Source organism: Canis aureus, chromosome 2 (genome assembly GCF_053574225.1).
Source record: "Canis aureus isolate CA01 chromosome 2, VMU_Caureus_v.1.0, whole genome shotgun sequence".
NCBI lineage: Eukaryota > Metazoa > Chordata > Mammalia > Carnivora > Canidae > Canis > Canis aureus.
In genome coordinates, this window is record NC_135612.1 from 23,447,483 (window position 1) to 23,468,698 (window position 21,216).

The window sequence follows — 21,216 nt, forward strand, 5'->3', positions numbered from 1 at the left end:
GTGTGTGTGTAATGCAGGTATGTATCTTCCCATGCCACCATTTAAAATTAAATTAATCATTACTGGATGGGAAAGAATTCCAGAATAAAACAAATTATATATATTAAATTATTTTCCTATCAATGTATTTGTTTTTGTTCATCAAACATTCATCAGCTCTTTACTATGCCCCTGGGATGAGGCTATTTAGTCTATAGAGTAGAGAAATAGATAAGGTCAATGCTGTCATGAGGTTATTAGTCTTGTGAGTATACAGATATTAGGGAAATAACAAAATTTTATGAAAAACAGAAAGTGGCACGCATTAAAGAAAAATCAATTTAGAAAGCTTGTGCTACTTGCTTTTATGTAACTGCAATTCGTTGTTGAATTTCTTAATCAAGTAGTGATATATTATTACTATTCTTAAAAACACAAAATGTAGAAGAATAATGGAATTTTCTGCTTAATACAGACTATAAAACACAGAAGAAATATGCACCAGGCTGTACAATGATGCTAAGTAAACCATACCTCTACCAGAACTATATTACAATAAATGGAAGAATTCTGAAACTTAGCTTAAAATTTTTCAAAATGTTTTTGATTGTGACTTAGAATTTCTTTTCACTCTGGCCTGAAAATAATGTAGCAAATGAGACCCAAAGACATGTATCAACCCATGATCCAAAACAAAGATGTTACAATTATCTAGGAAAATAAATTGAGACATAGTGGTTAGGCTTTTTAATAACTGTTTTAGTCAGATCTTGAAATATCTTTAATAGCTTCACTTAGGCATGGCCAGAAACGGTCTTTGGATTAATGATGTTCCTGATGTTCCTTGATGTTTCTTACTCCTTGAATTAATGAGATGGAACAAAGTGCTGGAGTCAGCAACAGAAGTAAATATTGTACATCAATTTAAGAGGAAGCTCAACAAGTTTTCCTATAAGAAAGGAATACAAGAAAGTTATTGTAGCTTTTTTTTGTTTTGCTGTGTTATTATTTTTTCCATAGGCTTAGAAAATACAATAACCAAACATTAGCTTGTATATCAGCAATCAACAATATAATTTGTTTTATTCTTCTGTAATATTAGTATATTCTAATAGTTTTTGTTTTATAATTTCATTTTTCTTACAACCACATGCACAATTACTAAATACTAGAAAAATAGTGTTCAGAGAGACATTTATCATCCTAGTTGTATTAAATTAGATGGTAGAGATTCAGTGGCACTTTGTTTAATGAACTCCTTTGCTTTCTGTAGAATAACATTGGCGGAATCATACTTGATGAGGACATACATTTCATAATTTTAAGGATACAATGAATATTTTAAATAGAATAAATTTTCCTTGCTTTTATTATTTCTGTAATAAATTTTAATTAGCAGGGAAAAACATGAGCACTATGAAACAAACTTATTTTTATAACATCTTATTCATGATAGAAGTCTAAAGATGTATTTTCATTTGAGCCACATTTGATAAAAATGCTTTTGTTCTCCTAACTTATCTATATTTAAAAATAAATAAATGACCATAATTTCTTCAATATCAACTATAAAGATACTGTAGAAATAACAGTAATAGTTGTGAAAGGCACATATTATAATTCACAGGTATAAAGTGTACTTTGGTATAAAGGGGGATTAATTTAATTTAATTTCAACATGTTTTTACCTTATAATGTACACTCTGAGAAGAATATGATATTGCAACTCTAGTTCCGCTAGCATTGTTTAAGGGATATGTACTAGAAAACTGTGCACATGGCAAAAATTGACCATCTGGTCAGTAAATTGTTTCTGTTTTTATCCTGGGCATACAGATTACATTTTCTAGCCCCCTTTGTAGGTGGAACCATGTGATTAAGTGGTTGCCAATGAAATGTGATGTGTACCACATTTAAAATTATAGGAAGGGTGCCTGGATGCCTCAGTTGGTTAAGTGTTCCACTCTTGGTTTCGGCTCTCATGACCTCAGGGTTGTGAGACCAAGCATCATGTCTGGCTCTGTCTCTCCCTCTAAGAAAGAAAGAAAGAAAGAAAGAAAGAAAGAAAGAAAGAAAGAAAGAAAGAAAGAAAGAAAGAAAGAAAGAAAGAGAAAGAGAGAGAGAAAGAGAGAGAAAGAAAGGAAGGAAGGAAGGAAGAAAGAAAGAAAGAAAGAAAGAAAGAAAGAAAGAAAGAAAGAAGAAAGAAAGAAAGAAAGAAAGAAAGAAAGAAAGAAAGAAGAAAGAAAAAATAAGAAATGTTCATGTAATCCTCCAAACTTCTCTCTTTTTGTCTACAGTATATATACAGAAGATTCAGCAGAACTCCTGGGTTCTAGGGGAAGAGCCACTTGATAGAAATACATCCTAGGTTTCTGAATGACTGCATGGAGCAGAACTATCAACTATCTCACCTTTTGAATTTACGTTTGACTCTGAAGCAGACATGAAGTAAAGCCTTATTCAGATAAGCCATTGAGATTTTGTGATTACTACAGTTAAAGTTAGTTATGCTAAGAAACAGAGTGGGAAATACAAGTACATTCTGCTCTGGTCACATGTGATGGGAAAATTAAGATTTCAGGTTGTACTACAAAGCTGTGGTCATCAAGACAGTGTGGTACTGGCACAAAAACAGACACATAGTTCAGTGGAACAGAATAGAGAATCCAGAAGTGGACCCTGAACTTTATGGGCAACTAATATTCGATAAAGGAGGAAAGACTATCCATTGGAAGACAGTCTCTTCAATAAATGGTGCTGGGAAAATTGGACATCCACATGCAGAAGAATGAAACTAGACCACTCTCTTTCACCATACACAAAGATAAACTCAAAATGGATGAAAGATCTAAATGTGAGACAAGATTCCATCAAAATCCTAGAGAAGAACACAGGCAACACCCTTTTTGAACTCGGCCATAGTAACTTCTTGCAAGATACATCCACGAAGGCAAAAGAAACAAAAGCAAAAATGAACTATTGGGACTTCATCAAGATAAGAAGCTTTTGCACAGCAAAGGATACAGTCAACAAAACTCAAAGACAACCTACAGAATGGGAGAAGATATTTGCAAATGACATATCAGATAAAGGGCTAGTTTCCAAGATCTATAAAGAACTTATTAAACTCAACACCAAAGAAACAAACAATCCAATCATGAAATGGGCAAAATACATGAACAGAAATCTCACAGAGGAAGACATAGACATGGCCAACATGCACATGAGAAAATGCTCCGCAGCACTTGCCATCAGGGAAATACAAATCAAAACCACAATGAGATACCACCTCACACCAGTGAGGATGGGGAAAATTAACAAGGCAGGAAACAACAAATGTTGGAGAGGATGCGGAGAAAAGGGAACCCTCATACACTGTTGGTGTGAATGTGAACTGGTGCAGCCACTCTGGAAAACTGTGTGGAGGTTCCTCAAACAGTTAAAAATAGACCTGCCCTACGACCCAGCAATTGCACTGTTGGGGATTTACCCCAAAGATACAGATGCAATGAAACGCCAGGACACCTGCACCCCGATGTTTCTAGCAGCAATGTCCACAATAGCCAAACTGTGGAAGGAGCCTCGGTGTCCAACGAAAGATGAATGGATAAAGAAGATGTGGTTTATGTATACAATGGAATATTACTCAGTCATTAGAAATGACAAATACCCACCATTTGCTTCGATGTGGATGGAACTGGAGGGTATTATGCTGAGTGAAGTAAGTCAATCGGAGAAGGACAAACAGTGTATGTTCTCATTCATTTGGGGAATATAAATAATAGTGAAAGGGAATATAAGGGAAGGGGGAAGAAATGTGTGGGAAATATCAGAAAGGGAGACAGAACGTAAAGACTGCTAACTCTGGGAAACGAACTATGGGTGGTAGAAGTGGAGGAGGGCGGGGGGTGGGAGTGAATGGGTGACGGGCACTGGGGGTTATTCTGTATGTTAGTAAATTGAACACCAATAAAAAATAAATTAAAAAAAAACAAAAAAAAAAAAAAAGAAAATTAAGTCTATAGGGGTCAAGCTCACATTCTTCTTACCAACTGGTACTGTGTGTCAGTTGCAGCCAACTGAATTCCATATAAATTTTCCTTATTTTCCCTTAGTAATATACATTTCATATTAAATGTTGCCTAGCAAATGGTGCATAGTAAAATACTACAGTCCCAGCATTCCTTTTAGTTGGCTATGGTAATGAATCTAAGTGTTTGCCAATTGATTTTGAACAGAAAATACAAGTTTAAGTTTTAGCACTGCTTAAAAACCTTTCCTACAATATCCAGTGAAAGGTATACATTTTTCTCTAAGGATAGCTTTAGTTGTGTCTCAGTGATTTGATTTCATTATCATTCAGCTCAAAACATTTTCTAATTGCCACTGTGACTTTATTTTTGAGCTACATGTTATTTTAAATTAAATTTCTTCATTTGTAAATGTACAGGAGATTTGTTTCTAGGCAATGGCAATGAATTTAGAGGATATAGTCTATAAATTCAGTCTTTTAAATTTTGCTAAAATATACTAGCATATGGTCATTTCTGTACAAATCCCATATGTGCTTTAAAAGAATGTTCATCTTCCTGTTAGGATCAAAATTCTATATATGTAAATTAATGTATATTATAAAACAAACAAATTAATATACATGGACATAAAATAATGTATATAAATTGAGTAATTTATTAATTCTGCTCTTCAAAATTTATACATTACTTCAAATACATATATTTTTGTTCTATTAGTAGCCGAAATCTTCCATTGCATTTTGAAGTCTGTTTTTCCTTTCACATCTGCCAATTTTGCTTTATATATGTTGATACTACATTTTAAAAATGTATATAAATTTTGAATTGTGTTTATCTTTATGGATTTAATTATTAAGAGAAAGGGTTATGCTTTCATATGTGATGTACTTTTGTTCACTTTTTAAATTCCATTTTGATAATCATACAACTTCATCTGCTTTCTTTTGGTATACTATTTTCCACCCTTATTACATTTTTTTTAATCTTGTGGGTTTTTTTTACAAATAGGACATTGTTTGATTTTCAGTCTTTTATATAGTCTAACAATCTTTATCTTTTCACTGGAGCCTTCACCCATTTGTATTTAGCTTAACTATCATCATATTTTTTAATTAAAACTACCATCTGATTGATTGCTTATGCATAGCTCTTGGCTTTGTTATTTGAAGTGTACGTGTTGTGTGTGTGTGTGTGTGTGTTAAGCAAATTTGCAAAATTCTAGTTATAGACTGTATTTGTTCCACCAAAGTCCTTGAGTAAGACTAGAGTTTTTGTAAGAGGAGACCCCAGAGATACATGAGCAAAGCGAAAAAGCCATGTGAGTATATGGCATGAAAATGACAATCTGCAAGTCATGAAGACCTCAGGAGAACCAAACATACTGGAACTTTGATCTTAGACTTCTAGTCTCCAGAAGTGTGAAAAGTTTTTGGTTGTTTAATACCACCTAATCTGTGGTATTTCATTTTGGCAGTCAAAGCAGACTGTTCCATCCCTTATCTCTTCAGTTAATATGATTGCCACATTATCTTTCCCTCTCTTTCTCCTTTTTTTAGGTCTTCCAATTATAGATACAGTAGATTTTCTGATACTATTGCTTATGTCTATCTTATCATATGTTCTATATTTTCTATTTTTTCTATTCTCTTCAATCTTCATTCAGTATAGTTTCTATTGACATATTCTAGTTTACTCTTTTTATATTCAGCTGTTATATGCATTTATTTAGTTCCTGTTTTTCTTTACCTCTATAATCTTCACTTGATAATTTTTACTTCAGTATTTTGAAGAGTTTGATTAAATTATATCTTTTATCATTCAGTATAGTTTCTATTGACATATTCTAGTTTACTCTTTTTATATTCAGCTGTTATATGCATTTATTTAGTTCCTGTTTTTCTTTACCTCTATAATTTTCACTTGATAATTTTTACTTCAGTATTTTGAAGAGTTTGATTAAATTATATCTTTTATCTCCTTGAATATAGTAAGTTCTAATGTTAACATCTATGTCTGGCAAAGCTGAGATCTGTATTATCTTTGCACCCTTTCAATTATTATTTCTATTGTTTTTATATATTTTACCTTTTAGAGATGGCATTATTGTCTATATAGAAAATCCCAAAGAATCCACAACAACAAAAACTCCTGGAAGTAATAAGTACAGCAAAATTGCAGAATAGATGAATATACAAAAGTCAATAGATTTTCTATTTATTAGAAATAATGAATTAGAACATAAAATTTAAAATTAACACCATTTATAATAGCACTAAAGATGAAATACTTAGTTATAAATCTAACAAAATATGTACAGAATCTATTTGTGTAAGCTATAAAACTTTGTTGAAAAAAATCCGAGAAGATCCAAATAAATGAAGAGATATCCTCTGTTAATGGAGAGAGGACTTAATATTGTTAAGATGTCAATTCTTCCTGAATTGATCTATTAATTATTACAATTCCAATCAAAATCCCAGTATAATATTTTCTAGATATTGACAATACTATAATTTCTTATGATGTAATAAAAAGCTACAACAGTCTTGACAGCATGGTATGGGGAAGCTGATAAGACACATAGATCAAGGAAACAGGAAAGAGAGTATAGAAAAAGAAAAACAACATTTATTAAACTAATTTTTCATAAAGGAGAAAATTAATTGGAAAAGTGTAATTTTTTTTCAACAAATAGCACTGAAGAAAACAAGATGCCCATATATAAACAAAACAAAGCAAAACTAGACATTTAGATTTAATACAATTTTTAGATACAACAACAAAACTATAACCAGTGAAAGAAAAAATTATTAAGTTGGACTTTATTAAAATAAAAACTTCTCCATGAAAGACACTGTTAAGATAATTAGTATATTGGTCAGAGACTGACGAAAATAGTTACAAAACACATATATAGTAGAGGACTTATATCCAGTATTACAAAGAATTCTTCCAACTCAACATTAAGAAAAGTATCTCAATTTAAAAATGACTGAAAGATCTGAACAAACATCAAAAAAGATATGTAGATGGCAAGGGAGTGTATTAAAAGTGATGCCCTCATTATTTATAATTAGAGAACTTCAAACTAAAACAAAAATGATATATTACTGTATACTTATTAGAATGGTTAAAATTCAAAACCCTGACAATACCTGTTGCTGGTGAAGATGTAGAAAGATTAGAACACTCATTCATTGCTAGTGGGAATAAAAATGGTACAGACAATTCATAAGACAAACTAGCAGTTTCCTACAAAGCTAAATAGTTTACCATATGCTCCAACAATCACACTCTTAGGTATTTATCCAACTGATTTGAAAACATGTTCACATAGAAACCTGTTCATGAATATTTTAGCAACTTTCTTTATAATCACCAAAAACTAGAAGCAATGAAGATGTCCTTCAATAAGCAAATAGATTTTTTAGAAGTATGATACATCCATATAATTACACTGTATTCTATGATAAAAAGGAATGAGCTATGAGCCATGAAAATGATAGAAGCATTTTAAGTGCATATTCCAAAGTGAAAGAAGCTGGTCTTAAAATGTTATGGAAATGCATTCTGGAATATACAAAGCTATAGTGACTATAAAAAAGTAAGTTGTTGCCCTTTAGGAAAAGAGGATTGAGTAGATGAGGAACAGACAAATTTTTAGCATGGCGAAACCTTCATATGATATTGTAATATTAGTTACAAGACCTTACACATAGAACTTTTCATCACAGAAATGAATCTTACTGTCTGCCAATTAAAAAATTATTTAATAACTAAAGTTTCCCAAGGATGGAATGCAGAAGGTGCCAAAATAATCTAACTGTATTACAAATGTATGCAACAATCTCACTGAATGGGCAGGGGAAGAAGATGCTAACTTCCATAACTTTAGAAATGTAAAACTAAAGGGAAATAGAATCTGTGCCTAAGCACAGTTGTAGTTGATAAAGATATTTCCTATGAGGGTACAAGCTTAGAATTCTGCTACCTTTATCTATATATGTATACAGGAAGTAAGTGAAGAATAATGGGAATCAGATTTCTCACTCTCAGAGTAGGGGGTCACAAATAAGCAAGAGATGAGTCAAGAATGATCCATATGGCCACAGAGTAGGTAACAAATTAGATTTGAGGACATCAGTATGAGCTCATGTTTAGCTTAACAGAAGTATATATAGCTATATAGAGAGAAATATATTTTGAGGTATATATATTTAGACAAACATGTATATTAGCCTATATACACATATTCCCTTGCTCTACCAGCTGAAAGGACCTAGAAGTAATATCACTCCAACAGCAACTAACATACATAGTACCCTGACCTAGATTTCTAATACCATTCTCCAATAAAAGAAACCTGAGCTTCATGGGAGAAATGGCCAATTTTAAGACTAAGGCAAAAAATATTAAGGATGAGCTTTGAGCATTTTGTAAGTATCATAAAGAAAGGAAGCAATTAAAAAACAAAACAAAACTACATTGCTGGAGATATGTCAAAGGGACACAGAGACAACTGACAGAGCTCCCAATTGCCGAAGCTGGAATAATTTGGACAAAATTAACAAATTAATATTGAATTATAGCTTAATATAAAAAATAAAGATCTATAAGGACATACCAATATACACTGGTGATTTAATAAATAAATAATGAAAGAGAAGAGAAATATCTTCTATATAGAAGAATTTCAAATAATATGCTTCAAGAAAGAGGGCATAGCTCACGACTCCTTAATAAAGCCTGGATGTAATAACTTTCTTCCCAAGAACATAGTATGGAAACAGGGGGAAATGATCAATATAACAATGAATAAATATACCAAGTCCTACCTCATCCCAGTGATCAAGTTCAATGTAATAGTAATGTCAGGTTTATAATATGCATCCTTGATATGCTATGATGAGAATGAATGGTGCTTTATATCTGTCATCTTTCTCCTAAAAAAAACATATTCTCAGCCTAATCATGACAAAAACACCAGAAAAATCCTAACAGAACATTCTACACAATAGTTGAGTAGTACTTCTCAAAACTGTCAAGGTCACTAAAAACAAAGTATGAGAAACTGTCATAGCCAAGAGTAGCCTAAAGAAGCATGAAAACATAACATAATGGGTATCTTAGATGGGATCCTATACAGAAAAGGGGCAATATATAAAAATTAAGAAAATCTGAATAAATTATGAACTTTAGATAATAATAGTATATTAGTTATGAATAATTAATTGTAGCTAATATAGTAACATAAGATATTAACACTAAGGTCAACTGGGTACAGAGTCCTTAAGAACCCTTTATCCTATATTTTCCATTTTTCTGTATATTTAAAACGTTCTAAAAAATTTTTAAATGCTTACAATCTAGAAAGTAAAAATATTATTATTATATGAGTTGAATTTTTGACAGTGAAATGACTTGTCCACAATCATACAATTAGAAAGTGACAGAAATTATATTTGAACCGAAACCTTTCTGGCTCTGAAATCTTCTCTATGTAACCACTATACATTAATTCTCTGTCATAACCGTGTATCAGAACTATTTTGGGAATATTTCTTAAGAATACATTAATTTCCTGGGCATAAGCCAATTGAGTAGAAAGTTCCAGGGATTATGCCTTGACTCAGGATAGTTAAAACAAGCCACCTCCTACTCCAGAATAAAACAAAAGCTCCAAAGATTCTAATGTGCATCCATGGTTAAGCATTTGAGACCTCAAGTTAGAGGCAGGTAGCTGGAGCATGTATGAGTAGATAAGGGTTCAAATAAAGTGGATAGGATGTCTAAAAATGATAGCATGTCATTGAAAGAAGGAGCATAATATTTCAGGAAGCCAAAGGTAAGTTGGGGTACTTGAACACGGGTTACATTTGAAACCATGATGAAAAATTTACTTTTCAGCAAAAGTGAAATAGTATGTATGCTCTGGTGGATACGTTAGTATAGGCAAAAAGAATATTTGTGAAAGATTTCTAACAAAGTAGTCATATAACCCAAAACACTTTTCAGAAATAGCCTTGATAAGAGCTGTGAAGAAAAAACAGGGGAATGTCTCCTTGACAATTACTCCTTGGCAGTAATTTTTGGGACTGGACATCAAAATAACAAGCAACTAAAAGCAAAAGCCAACAATTGGGACTACATTAAACTGAAAATTTCTGTATGGCAAATGAACCATTCAATAAAATGAAACAAATATTCCCATCGGAATATTTGCAAACCATCTATTTGATAAGATATTAATATCCAAAATATATAAAGAAGTCCTACAACTTAATAGCAAAAAAGAAATAATCTTATTTAAAACTGAGCAAATAACCTAAATAGACATTTTTTCTGAACACGTACAAATGGCCAACGGACATATGAAATGGTGCCCAACTTCACTAAACATCAGGTGAATGCAAATCAAAACTGCAATGAGATATTACCTCACACCTGTTAGAGTGGCCTTTATCAAAATGTCAAGAGAGAAGTGTTGGAAAAGATGTGGTGAAAAAGGAACCCTTGTGCACTGTTGGTGAAAATGTAAATTGGTGCAGTCACTATGGAAAATGGTATGGAGTATTCTTGAGAAATTAAAAATAGAACTACCATATTATTATCCAGTATTCCTATGTCTTGGATATATCTGAAGGAAACAAAATCACCGTCTCAAAAAAGATATCTTCACCCCCATATTCATTGCAGCATTGTTTATAATATCTAAATCATGGGAAAAAAACTACGTGTCCATCAACAGATGAGTGGATAAAGAAAATATGGTGTGTTTGTGTGTGTATATATATATATGTATATATATGCATATATATGAATATTACTCAGCCATGTAAAAATAATCCTTCCATCTGTGGCAATGTGGATGGATCTTGAGGGTAGTATGCTAAGTGAAATAAGTCAGGGAGAGAAAGATAAATACTGTATGATCTCACACGTGGAATCTAAAAATCTGAACTCATAGAAACAGTAAATTGGTAGTTTGGAGGGTGGGTAAAGGAGTGAAGGAAGTCAGTAAAGTTGGTCAAAGAGAACAAACTTCCAATTTAAGATAAATAAGTTCTGGAGATACCGTGTACAGCATGGTAACTATAGTTAGCAGTACTGTATTATAAACTTGGAAGTTGCTAAGTATTCTCTTAACAGTATTTTTAACAGTATTCTATTAAAAGTCCTTACCAAACATACGCACACCCACACACAAATAACTATGAGGTGATGGATTGATGGATGTGTTAACTACCCTTATTGTGGTAATCATTCTGCAATATATATGTATATCAAATCATCACGCTGTACATCTTAAACTTACACAATGTTGTCAATTATATCTCAATCAAGCTGAAAAAAAGAGCTTTTAGTGATTGAGAGTGGTTAACAGGTGTTCATAGTAATCTTGTTAAGAATTGATGAAGCATGAACAATAGGAATAAATCGGCAGGTGTGAATCTGAGGAATGCGGAGAAGATTTAATATTACTTTATTCTTAAATGAGGGATTAATAAAAGGTAGTTTATTCTTGGATGATTCCCAAGGTTTAGACTGAGAATTCAGGCTTTAACTGAAGGAAGAGGTCCAAATGTGAGGGTAAAATTTGACTTTAAGATTCATACGCTGCTTTTCGAAATCCTTATGATTTTCCAAAAGTAGATACTTATCAGTTAAGTGGGCATTCAAGTTCATCAGGAAGTTCCCTGCTTAGTAATATAGATGTGGGAGTTAAACTACCCAGAGTTCAGTTTCAGACTATACAATCCAATCTTGCTGATTTTTGTAGAAAGAGATTTATTACACAGTATTTTAGATTGCATATATAACCAATAAATAGCCTAAGGGAGCAGACTTTGGGCTGAACTTCTGGGGACAAGTGGCTCATCTATAATCAGGAAACTACTGAATCAGGAAACCACTTTTATCAAAGATAATAAAAAAATGGCACTTTATATGTCAAGGTTAAAGAGCTGCTGTTATGATCACTGACTACAAAACCATGTTAGTATAATCATTACTTGTGGCAGCAAAACAAATGCTTATTATCCAGCTTGTCTCCTACTTACTCTGGCAAAAGGTTGACCTCCCGTACATGGCCACACCCTGATCCTTGACACCTGTGAATACGTCACTTATCCTGACGAAAGGGTCTTGTAGATCATGTTTAAGATCCATGCCTGGGGATCCCTGGGTGGCGCAGCGGTTTGGCGCCTGCCTTTGGCCCAGGGCGTGATCCCGGAGACCCGGGATCGAATCCCACGTCGGGCTCCCGGTGCATGGAGCCTGCTTCTCCCTCTGCCTGTGTCTCTGCCTCCCTCTCTCCCTCTCTCTCTCTCTGTAACTATCATAAATAAATTAAAAAAAAAATTAAAGAAAAAAAAAAAAAGATCCATGCCTGGGTGGCTCAGTGGTTGAGCATCTGCCTTTGGCTTTGGGTATGATTCTGCGGTCCTGGGATCCAGTCCCGCATCAGGCTCTCTGCATGGAGCCTACATCTATGTGTGTCTCTCATGAATAAATAAATAAGAATTAAAAAAAAATTGAGATGGGTAGATTCTCTTGGTTATCGAGGTTGGCTCAATTGTCGGAGAAGGTCGTTATGGGGACATGACCTGGGGGCTGAGTTTGGGCAATCAGAGGCTCCTTGTCCCTGCCCCCTGTCCTTGGAATTTACATTCTGCCCACTATTCCCACACTAGGCACTCTTTGAAGAATCTAGCCTTGAAAGAATAAAGTGTTATTGTAACCATGTGGACATTATACATGCTGAGACCAGCTAAAGCCTCTATATAAACTTCTAAGATTGTGGCAGATGGGTACAAAGATTTATTTGTCTTCTGGCTGCCTAAGACAAACCTCAGAGGTCAGTTCCCTTAAAACTGCAACTAGCAGCCTGGAGTAGCCTGCTTCTTTCTTCCATTTGTTTTTGCTCTTTGTTATGGGAACCAATTTGAGATTTTCGCACTGGGAACTCCCAAGGTTGTGAACCCAGACCAACATAAGCCCTTACAAGTGAAGGCATTTTTTTTTTTTCAGCTGCAGTCAAGGATTCAAATCACCTGTTGCTGGCTCTTAAGGATGGAGGAAAGCAGCCATAAACCAAGAAATGGGACAGTTTCAGGAAGCTGTTTCTAGAGGGAACAGTTTCTCTGGTGGAACCTTCAGAAGCCATAGTCCTGCTGACACCTTGATTTTGCCCAATGAGACCCGTGTTGGATTTCCTACCTACAGAATTCTAAGGTAAAAAAAAAAAAAAAAATGGGGATTTGTGTATTTGTGTGTATTTGAAAACAGTTTTGATTTTTTAAAAATTTAATTGTGGTGAAGTAAACATAACATAAACTTACCATCTTGATTAATTTAAAGGTCCTGATCATTAGTATTAAGTGTATTCACAGTATAGTGTTTTGCAACCAATCTGCAGACTTCATCTTGCAAACTGAAACTCTATACCCATTAAACAACACCCTCCCATTTTCTCTCTCCCACCAATCCTGACAATTATTCTACCTCTGTTTATGAATTTGGCTCCTTAGATTTCTCATGTAAGTGGAATCCTATAGTGTTTTTGTGACTAGCTTATTTCATTTAGCATATCGTGCTCAAGGTTTATTCCTGTTATAGCATATGTCAGAATTTTTCTTATTTAAGGCTAAATAATCATTGTATGCATATACTATATTTTGTTATATCCATCAATGAATATTTGCGTTGCTTCTATTTGTGTTTTTTTGTGAATAAGGGTGCTATGAAATGTGTGTGCAAATCAGCATTGGTTTACACTACTAAGTTTATTGAGTTTGGTTAGCAAATATTTTGTGGAAGATTTTTGCCTCTATGTTCTTTAAAGATATTGGCCTATAAATTTTTTACGGTGTCTTTGTCTGGTTTTTGGTATCAGGGTAATGCTGGTTGTGTAAAAGATATTTGGAAGTATTTCCCTCCTATTGGCGGGGGTGGTGGTGGAGGGGAAGAGTTTAAAAAGATTGGTGTTAATTTGTCTTTGACTAGGAGGATTCACCAGTGAAGCTATCTGGTCCTGGACTTATGTTTGTTGGGAGATTTATGATTACTGATCCAAAATTGGTCTGTTCACATTTTCAGCTTTTTCATGATTCAATTATAGTAGCTTGTAGCCTGTGTGTTTCTAAAGATGTATCCATTCTTTCTAGGTTTAAGCCATATTCATATATTTAACTACAAAGAAATCTGATAAATGTAGCTTTTAGTTTTTTAAATATCTATAGTCAAGAGGGCTTATTAAAATAGTTTAGATGCTAATGTGCCATTCCACAATAGGAAGACAAAAGTTGTTGCTGTAAATGTGATAGGTAACACTATGAGGGTGGCTTATGAATAAACAGGAATTTCATTTGTGGCTCTTCGTGAATCCAAGAGTGAAAGCAATATTGCAAGGTGAGTAGAGGACGGAGACTCAATTCATGTGACAAAAGACCATTGTCAGAATAATAAAAAAAAAAAGATAGGGTATAATATAATGTGCAAGTCAAAAGCATGAGTTTGAGAAAGGTTCAAATAGCCAAAAGTGTCAACTGGCAAAGAAGAACAAAGAAAGATAAGAGTTAGGAAGGTACAAGGATGCTGGTAATGTTGGTGAGAGCAGTTTCTGCAATTTGTATAAACAAATCACAGCGAGGTGAGAAGTAAATGAGGGATAGAGTTATTTCCTGTTTTTTTTTTTCATAAATAGTAACATAGATGGATAATTGGATAGTTTTTTCCTCGCCAACATTTCCCTGTACCTTGGGGAACTTCAAAACAAGTTCCTTTTAGGCAATCATAATAAGACCAGTAAAACCCAAGCAACACAGGAGAGATGTTAGTCTTAAAGTTTTCACAAGGGTGGTGTCTGGTGAAAGAAGATAAGCAATCAGCCCTACACACTGGTGGGAGAATCTTCAGGTAATCATCAACTTGAAAAAGTATGTTTTGTTTCCCTCTAAATTAAGGAAAGTCTTCAAAGCCACTCTGACCCCAGGTGTAGAAGGGATTTTTTCCGTTTGATTCTTTTCTAGGCAGTTTGCTGCAGGCATTCTGCAGAGCACAGAAGGACTTGAATTCATCTCTGCAGTATTGCAGCAGAGAATAGAATAAAATATCTAAAGTGAAATAAATATAATTGATAGCACTGTGTAGTCAAAGTCTACATATTTTAAGAATGATTTTTAAGCAGTATCAGACAATAAGCTGATGAATGTTTCAGTAATTGGTATTTCAGACTGCAAAGTACTCTTTGGGTAGTACAAGCAGGACTTTAATTTGTTAATCTTCGTGGATCCAAGAAAGAAAGCACTATAGTAAGGTGAGCAGAGGAAGAGGACCCAATTCATGTGACTAAAGAGAATTGTTGGAATTTAAAAACAATGAATCTTTTGTGTGTATACATCTGATAAATCCTATGTCCTCTTCATATGCACATGTAAGTTCAAGGGAATAACAATACATGGCAAGTACTCCCACGGCCCAAATGGAAGAGATGGACCATCTATCTATTCAGGATATCAAAAGAAGAGGTCTAAAATCTTTTTTGTGCCACTTGATCCGAAATGCCTGGGGTTAAAAGAGTTGTATCAGAGAATCGAATTTCAAACTCTTGTAATCATGGAGGAGAGGGGGAGATCTCTCATCTGTTACCTCTGGCCTAAGGAGAATGGCTCCAGTGCTAATACAATGGTTACCCTTCCTTACCCTTATAAGAATGGAAACAGGAAAAGCTGAGCGTGTCTTCCCCTTCACTTTCCCATTTAAATCTGGAACCAGACTTACATGAGAAGAGATGATCTTTGAATGATTACAAAAATTTTGTTGACTATACAGGACAGGGAATATTAACTACAGAACTGCAACTTGTTTTTAGTTAAAATAACTTGTGAGTGAGCAAATAAGCTTTGGGGCTAGGTAGAGATTTTATTCTGGGAGCAAGACAAAACCTCACAGTAGATTTCGATTGCAAGTATAGGGAAAATTAGATGAGTTTTATGATGACAACATTTAAGTTCTGGTCTTTCAACATATTTTATGTACACTAAGCTTTTCATTCCTTACACAGAACATGTGCATGTACAGAGTAAAAGCTCTTGACCTGTCCTATTCCCTCGGACTTTTCGCTTACTAACCTGTTAGTGTTATATTCTCCAGCTGCCTACTTTCTTGATAGACTTCTTACTGTGAACACCTTCTTTTTCTATGGCTCTGATCTTTGCTAATAGAGGTAGGTTCCTGTTTAACACAGTTTTTCAGCCTCAAATGTACATAATTGTAGGCCACATTCTTACTGAATCATTGTCTGACCTAACCATCTCTGCGAAGAGGCACCCCGTAGATCATTACCCCATATATCTAATCCCAAACACCAGTTTAGGTAAACTAAACTGATTAGCAAGAAAAACAACATATTGGGCCAATAAATGACTTAAACTTTCTCACTTAACATAGTTGTTTGCCTTCTGTACTGTAGAACGAAAAGGAAGGGCTGCCCTTGACAGTAGCTTAGTTTTGTTTGTTTTACTGGATTTTATTTTATTTTTTGACTTAGAAGAAAAAATAAAAGGACTGCTGATTGTGACATTAGAAGTCCTATGAAGAAGATATTTGCTCCAATAGAAGAAATTTGTTCTTTAAGCATTTTGTAATATAAAGTATTAAACTGTCAAGATTCCCTCACTTCATAGTATATTTTGTTCGGTTCGCCATTTACATCTGTATTGGGAATGTACTTTCAGCAGTATTGCCAAGTAGGGCTTACACACAAAAATGATGATGTCATTTTGGAAACCGAAGTGTCTATTAAATTTGCTGTGGAATTTTTTATATTATGTTCAGGAAGCCTTAATTACTGTCTTAGTCTTACATTTAAAATATTGAATCGGTATTTAGGCAGCTTCAGTGCACATTAATACAGTTTAAAGTGTTAAGGAAGGCACTATTTACTGTAAAATGCAAAGGTGGAAATTTGATTTCAGTTTGTGCTGGGCAATATTCACACATTCTCAAATCTGTGCAATGGAACTGGAACCCTTCTGACAGGAGTCTTTTATTCTCCGACCACATACATGGCAAGCCATCTCTAGAGAGTGCTCTGATAACTGCTGCGGAATAAAAGTTCAGAATGAGTTAAACCATCTATTACCTCCTCTCAAGAGTTTCTTCTCCTGGATTGTTATCTGCATTATTCTCTTCATTTTCACCAGTGCAGGGAGTCCACATTAAAACGGAAAAAGTGAAGGGACCACCTAGGGAGAAATGAAAGACTTGTTGACTGTCACTCCCATTTAAAGCCCAATGTTGTTAGGAAAAGTGAATCATACTGTTGTTGACTACGCTACTTCATTTTCTTAAATGTACATTTTACTCAGACACACTCCAAAGAATTTCCCTTTTAACATCTATCAGGCAAGTTACCTCACTAGCACTAATCAGGCAGTTTCTAATTGACTGGTTTAAAATTCCATGCCTGGGAGAGCCAAAACCGCATAAGTGAACCTTGATTTGGTGACATGGAACTTAGTGTAACCAACCCTGTTTCGGGGCTGTTGTCCTGTTTTTAACAGTAGGTAATTTGTATGTGAATGTGTTTTGTTAATTTTTGGAACAATGGGAGGTTTTAAAATACCTTAATTTTAGCAGCCAGAACTTTGAAAGTCAAGATTAATTTTAAAAAGTACAATCAAGCTTCAAAAGTACAAAAAGTACAAATCTGACTTAAATTTCCAGGGAATATATGAAATGTGTTAAAATATGCTTATACTCTCATATATATATATATGATATATATATATGATACATATAGGATATATAGGCTATATATATATATATATATATATATATATGGATAATCAGGTATATACATATATAAATGTCTCATGATATCCAGTGATTTGTACCAGGTATGCAGGTGATTCATTTTAATAATCTACTAGAAAACATGTGAAAATGTTGTGAAGCACACCCAAAAATAGAAATAGGACTAATATTTGCACTAAGATACAGCCATCCATACTTGTGTTCACTTACTTCTACCCTTTGCCTTCGTGCGACTCGATAGGAACTATGCATTATCCACATTGTCTGTTTCTCTTTCCCAGAATATCCAGCCTGTGATCAATGGTCAGCTTCCCTCCTCTCCCATGGCTTTCTTCTCAGAATGATCTTTCTTTTGCATGTTTCAAATTAACTTCTTCAGGCAGTTAGGAGGAAATAAAAGTGCTTTCTCATGAGCTTATCTTTGCTTTTCAAAACAGAATTGTATTGTGCTACTGTGTAGGCTCCATTGTTTCCAATTAGTCTCTTCCTAACTGCCCTGAAATGATGGCATATGATTCAGCAGCACTTCTTTTATTGTGTATATTTGAACATTTCCATAATAAAATGAGAATGTTCAATTTTAAAAAATAAAGTGAATAGTGTAATAAACTGCTAATATACTAAACACCATTTTTAGCATATTGTTGTTCACTTATCTTTCCCACATTTCTTTGCTTCAGTATTTTGAAGCAAATCTGGATATACAATTTCTCCCATAAATACTTCATAATGTGGTATGTCTTAAATACGTATTTCTTTAACCACAATACACAATCACATACCTAGTCTTTGTCCTGCTTGTCTCAAAATTATTCGGGTTTGATCAAATTAGGATCCACATCAAGTCCACATACTGCATTTGGTTGATAAATCCTTTACGTTTCTTTTAATCTATAATGTTCTAATCTCTTGTTATTTTTCATAGCATTTATTTGTTGAAGACTTTTTGTTTACCCTGCACCCTTGGCCACATTATTGATTTAGCCTATTGCTTCTACAAAACAGGTTTCTTTTGTCCCTGCAATACCTATAAATGGGTCTGTTGATCTGGAGTGATAAGATTTGGGGTTGAATTTTTCTTGGCAAAAATATATCCTAAGTAATGGTATATACTTGTTACTGTATCAAACAAGAGGTACATGATACTTGATTGTCTTAGACTTAGAAATGTTAAAATGAAAAAAATGTTAAAATGAGATAGTGGGTTCAGGCATTGTCTACGTTATCCACCACTATAATTCCCATGAATTGGATATGTATTTTTTCTCTGATTTTCTCTATATTTATTAACTTGATTTTTTTTTTTCTGACGAAGAATAACTTTCCCATACCAGCTGTGTTTGGTAACTCTAAAATACAGTGAATGAAAGAAAAAATAAGTACATATTTTTTTTTCCTTTCATGTATCTTTGTTATCCTTCATTTAATCTTGTACTTATTTGTTTTAATCCCTAATGGTGATACCAAGACTAATGTCACCAATATCATTGGATGCAGCAATGTTTCTTTGCTCATATTTTTTCCTAAGGAGTGTTTCCCATTCAATCATCAGAGCTCTGTATTTTTGAAAGCTGCAATGATTTTCTGCACAATTATGCTACAAGCAACAATATAGAATTTAGATTTTTTTTCATTTGTTTAGAATTTTTAGAGAACTTAAAAAATTCTATTAGAGCTTTGTATAACATTTAAATAATTTATCATGTCAAAATTATTAAAAAAACTAAATTCAAAGGAGTCTTATTTCCTGCCCCCATTTTTTTTTCTTCCCTCACCTATTCTTACTAGCTTTGGTTTATTCTTTATTTTTTAGAAATATAAACATATAAGTGTGTGTGTATTCATATTTCTCTACCTCTTTTTACACAGTGGTACTCAAGAGAGGCCTCCCTTCCATATTCCTTTAAAGGGTGAATATTACTCTATTGTGTGGCTATACCATAGGTGTCTGTTTTTTGTTCTTATGAATAATAGGAAAATGAATAGCTATGTGCATAAGACATTTCTTTCTTTCTTTCTTTCTTTCTTTCTTTCTTTCTTTCTTTCTCTCTCTTTCTTCTTTCTTTCTTTCTTTCTTTCTTTCTTTCTTTTAGATTTTATTTATTTATTCATGAGAGACACAGAGAGAGAGAGAGGCAGAGACACAGGCAGAGGAAGAAGCAAGCACCTTGCAGGGAGCCCGATACAGGACTCGGCCCTGGGTCTCCAGGATCACGCCCTGGGCTGAAGGTGGTGCTAAACCGCAGAGCCACACAGGCTGCCCACAACATTTCATTTTTATGCCATTTTATGTTTGAATAGATCTCTAGAAGTTGGATTCCTACATAATTTAGCCAGATGTTACAACTAGAATAGTTAATCGTATCATTTTGCATTTCTACGCACAGTGTGAGAGTTTCCATTTCTCTTTGTAATAGCCTTATAAACATAGTATTGCTATCAAACTTTGGAATGATCTGGGTTTGATAGATGAGAAATGGCATATCACTGCAGTGATTTGCATTTAAGTATGAGCTGGATTGAACATCTTTTCTACTCTGGGGGATACTTGGATTTCTTCTGTGAACTGTTTGTTTATACATTATGCCCATTTTTTTTTTATTGGATTGTTGGTCTTCCCAATATTAGAACATTTTGTGTCTTAGGACTATAAAATAGTTATAATGTAAGTTGCAAATACATCTTTTTATTTTTGTACAATTTCATTATTTTTAATGAATGCATTTATTTTTTATGTAGCTAAATCTATCAAGGCTTTTCTTTGTTGTTTCAGAACCTTAGGTCCTAGAAAAGTTTTCTGTATCCCTTGGCAAGAGACTAATATGTAGTGCATGTATAGTTTGGTTTTTTAATCTTAGATTTCATTTTTTTACGTTTATACTATTCACAGTACATATTTATTGGATAATTATACAATTTGTGCTTTTGGATGTATACACTATTGGGTGATAGGAATTAATATAGTTTTATATTTTTCCATCTAGGTATATAGTTGTTTCAGTATAGGTTATTAAAATTAACTTCTCCACCTTTATCATAAATCCCCTTATGCATTTCAGTCTATTTTTGAATTTTAACATACCATTTGTGTATGTACCAATTTTTAATTTACAAACACACTTTTTAATTTATAGGTTTATGGTATATTATACACTCTCCATCCTTCTTCCACTGACACTCTTCAGTGCTTCCAAAGCTATTCCTACATATTTATTCTTTCAAATGAATTTTGCAATCAACTTGTCTAGTTTTCAGAAAAAAGCAATTTTCATTGTGATTGAATTATTTAATATAATAATGGAACCATTGATATTCTGTGAAGTTTCAGTCCTCTACTCAAGAACTTTTATTTCTTGGAAATACCTTCCTTTTTTTCAATGACACT

General features: G+C 33.6%; 1 long non-coding RNA gene across 1 annotated transcript; it reads right to left on the reverse strand.

Annotated features, from left to right (window-relative positions):
• Nucleotides 1-711: 711 nt before the first annotated feature.
• On the reverse strand, nucleotides 712-18,213 carry LOC144290239 (uncharacterized). The gene is made up of 3 exons (XR_013358017.1): nucleotides 18,042-18,213; nucleotides 17,158-17,260; nucleotides 712-928 (listed from the first exon to the last, which is right to left on the reverse strand). It is a non-coding gene; the product is annotated as an uncharacterized LOC144290239 (long non-coding RNA).
• Between the last annotated feature and the right edge of the window lie 3,003 nt (nucleotides 18,214-21,216).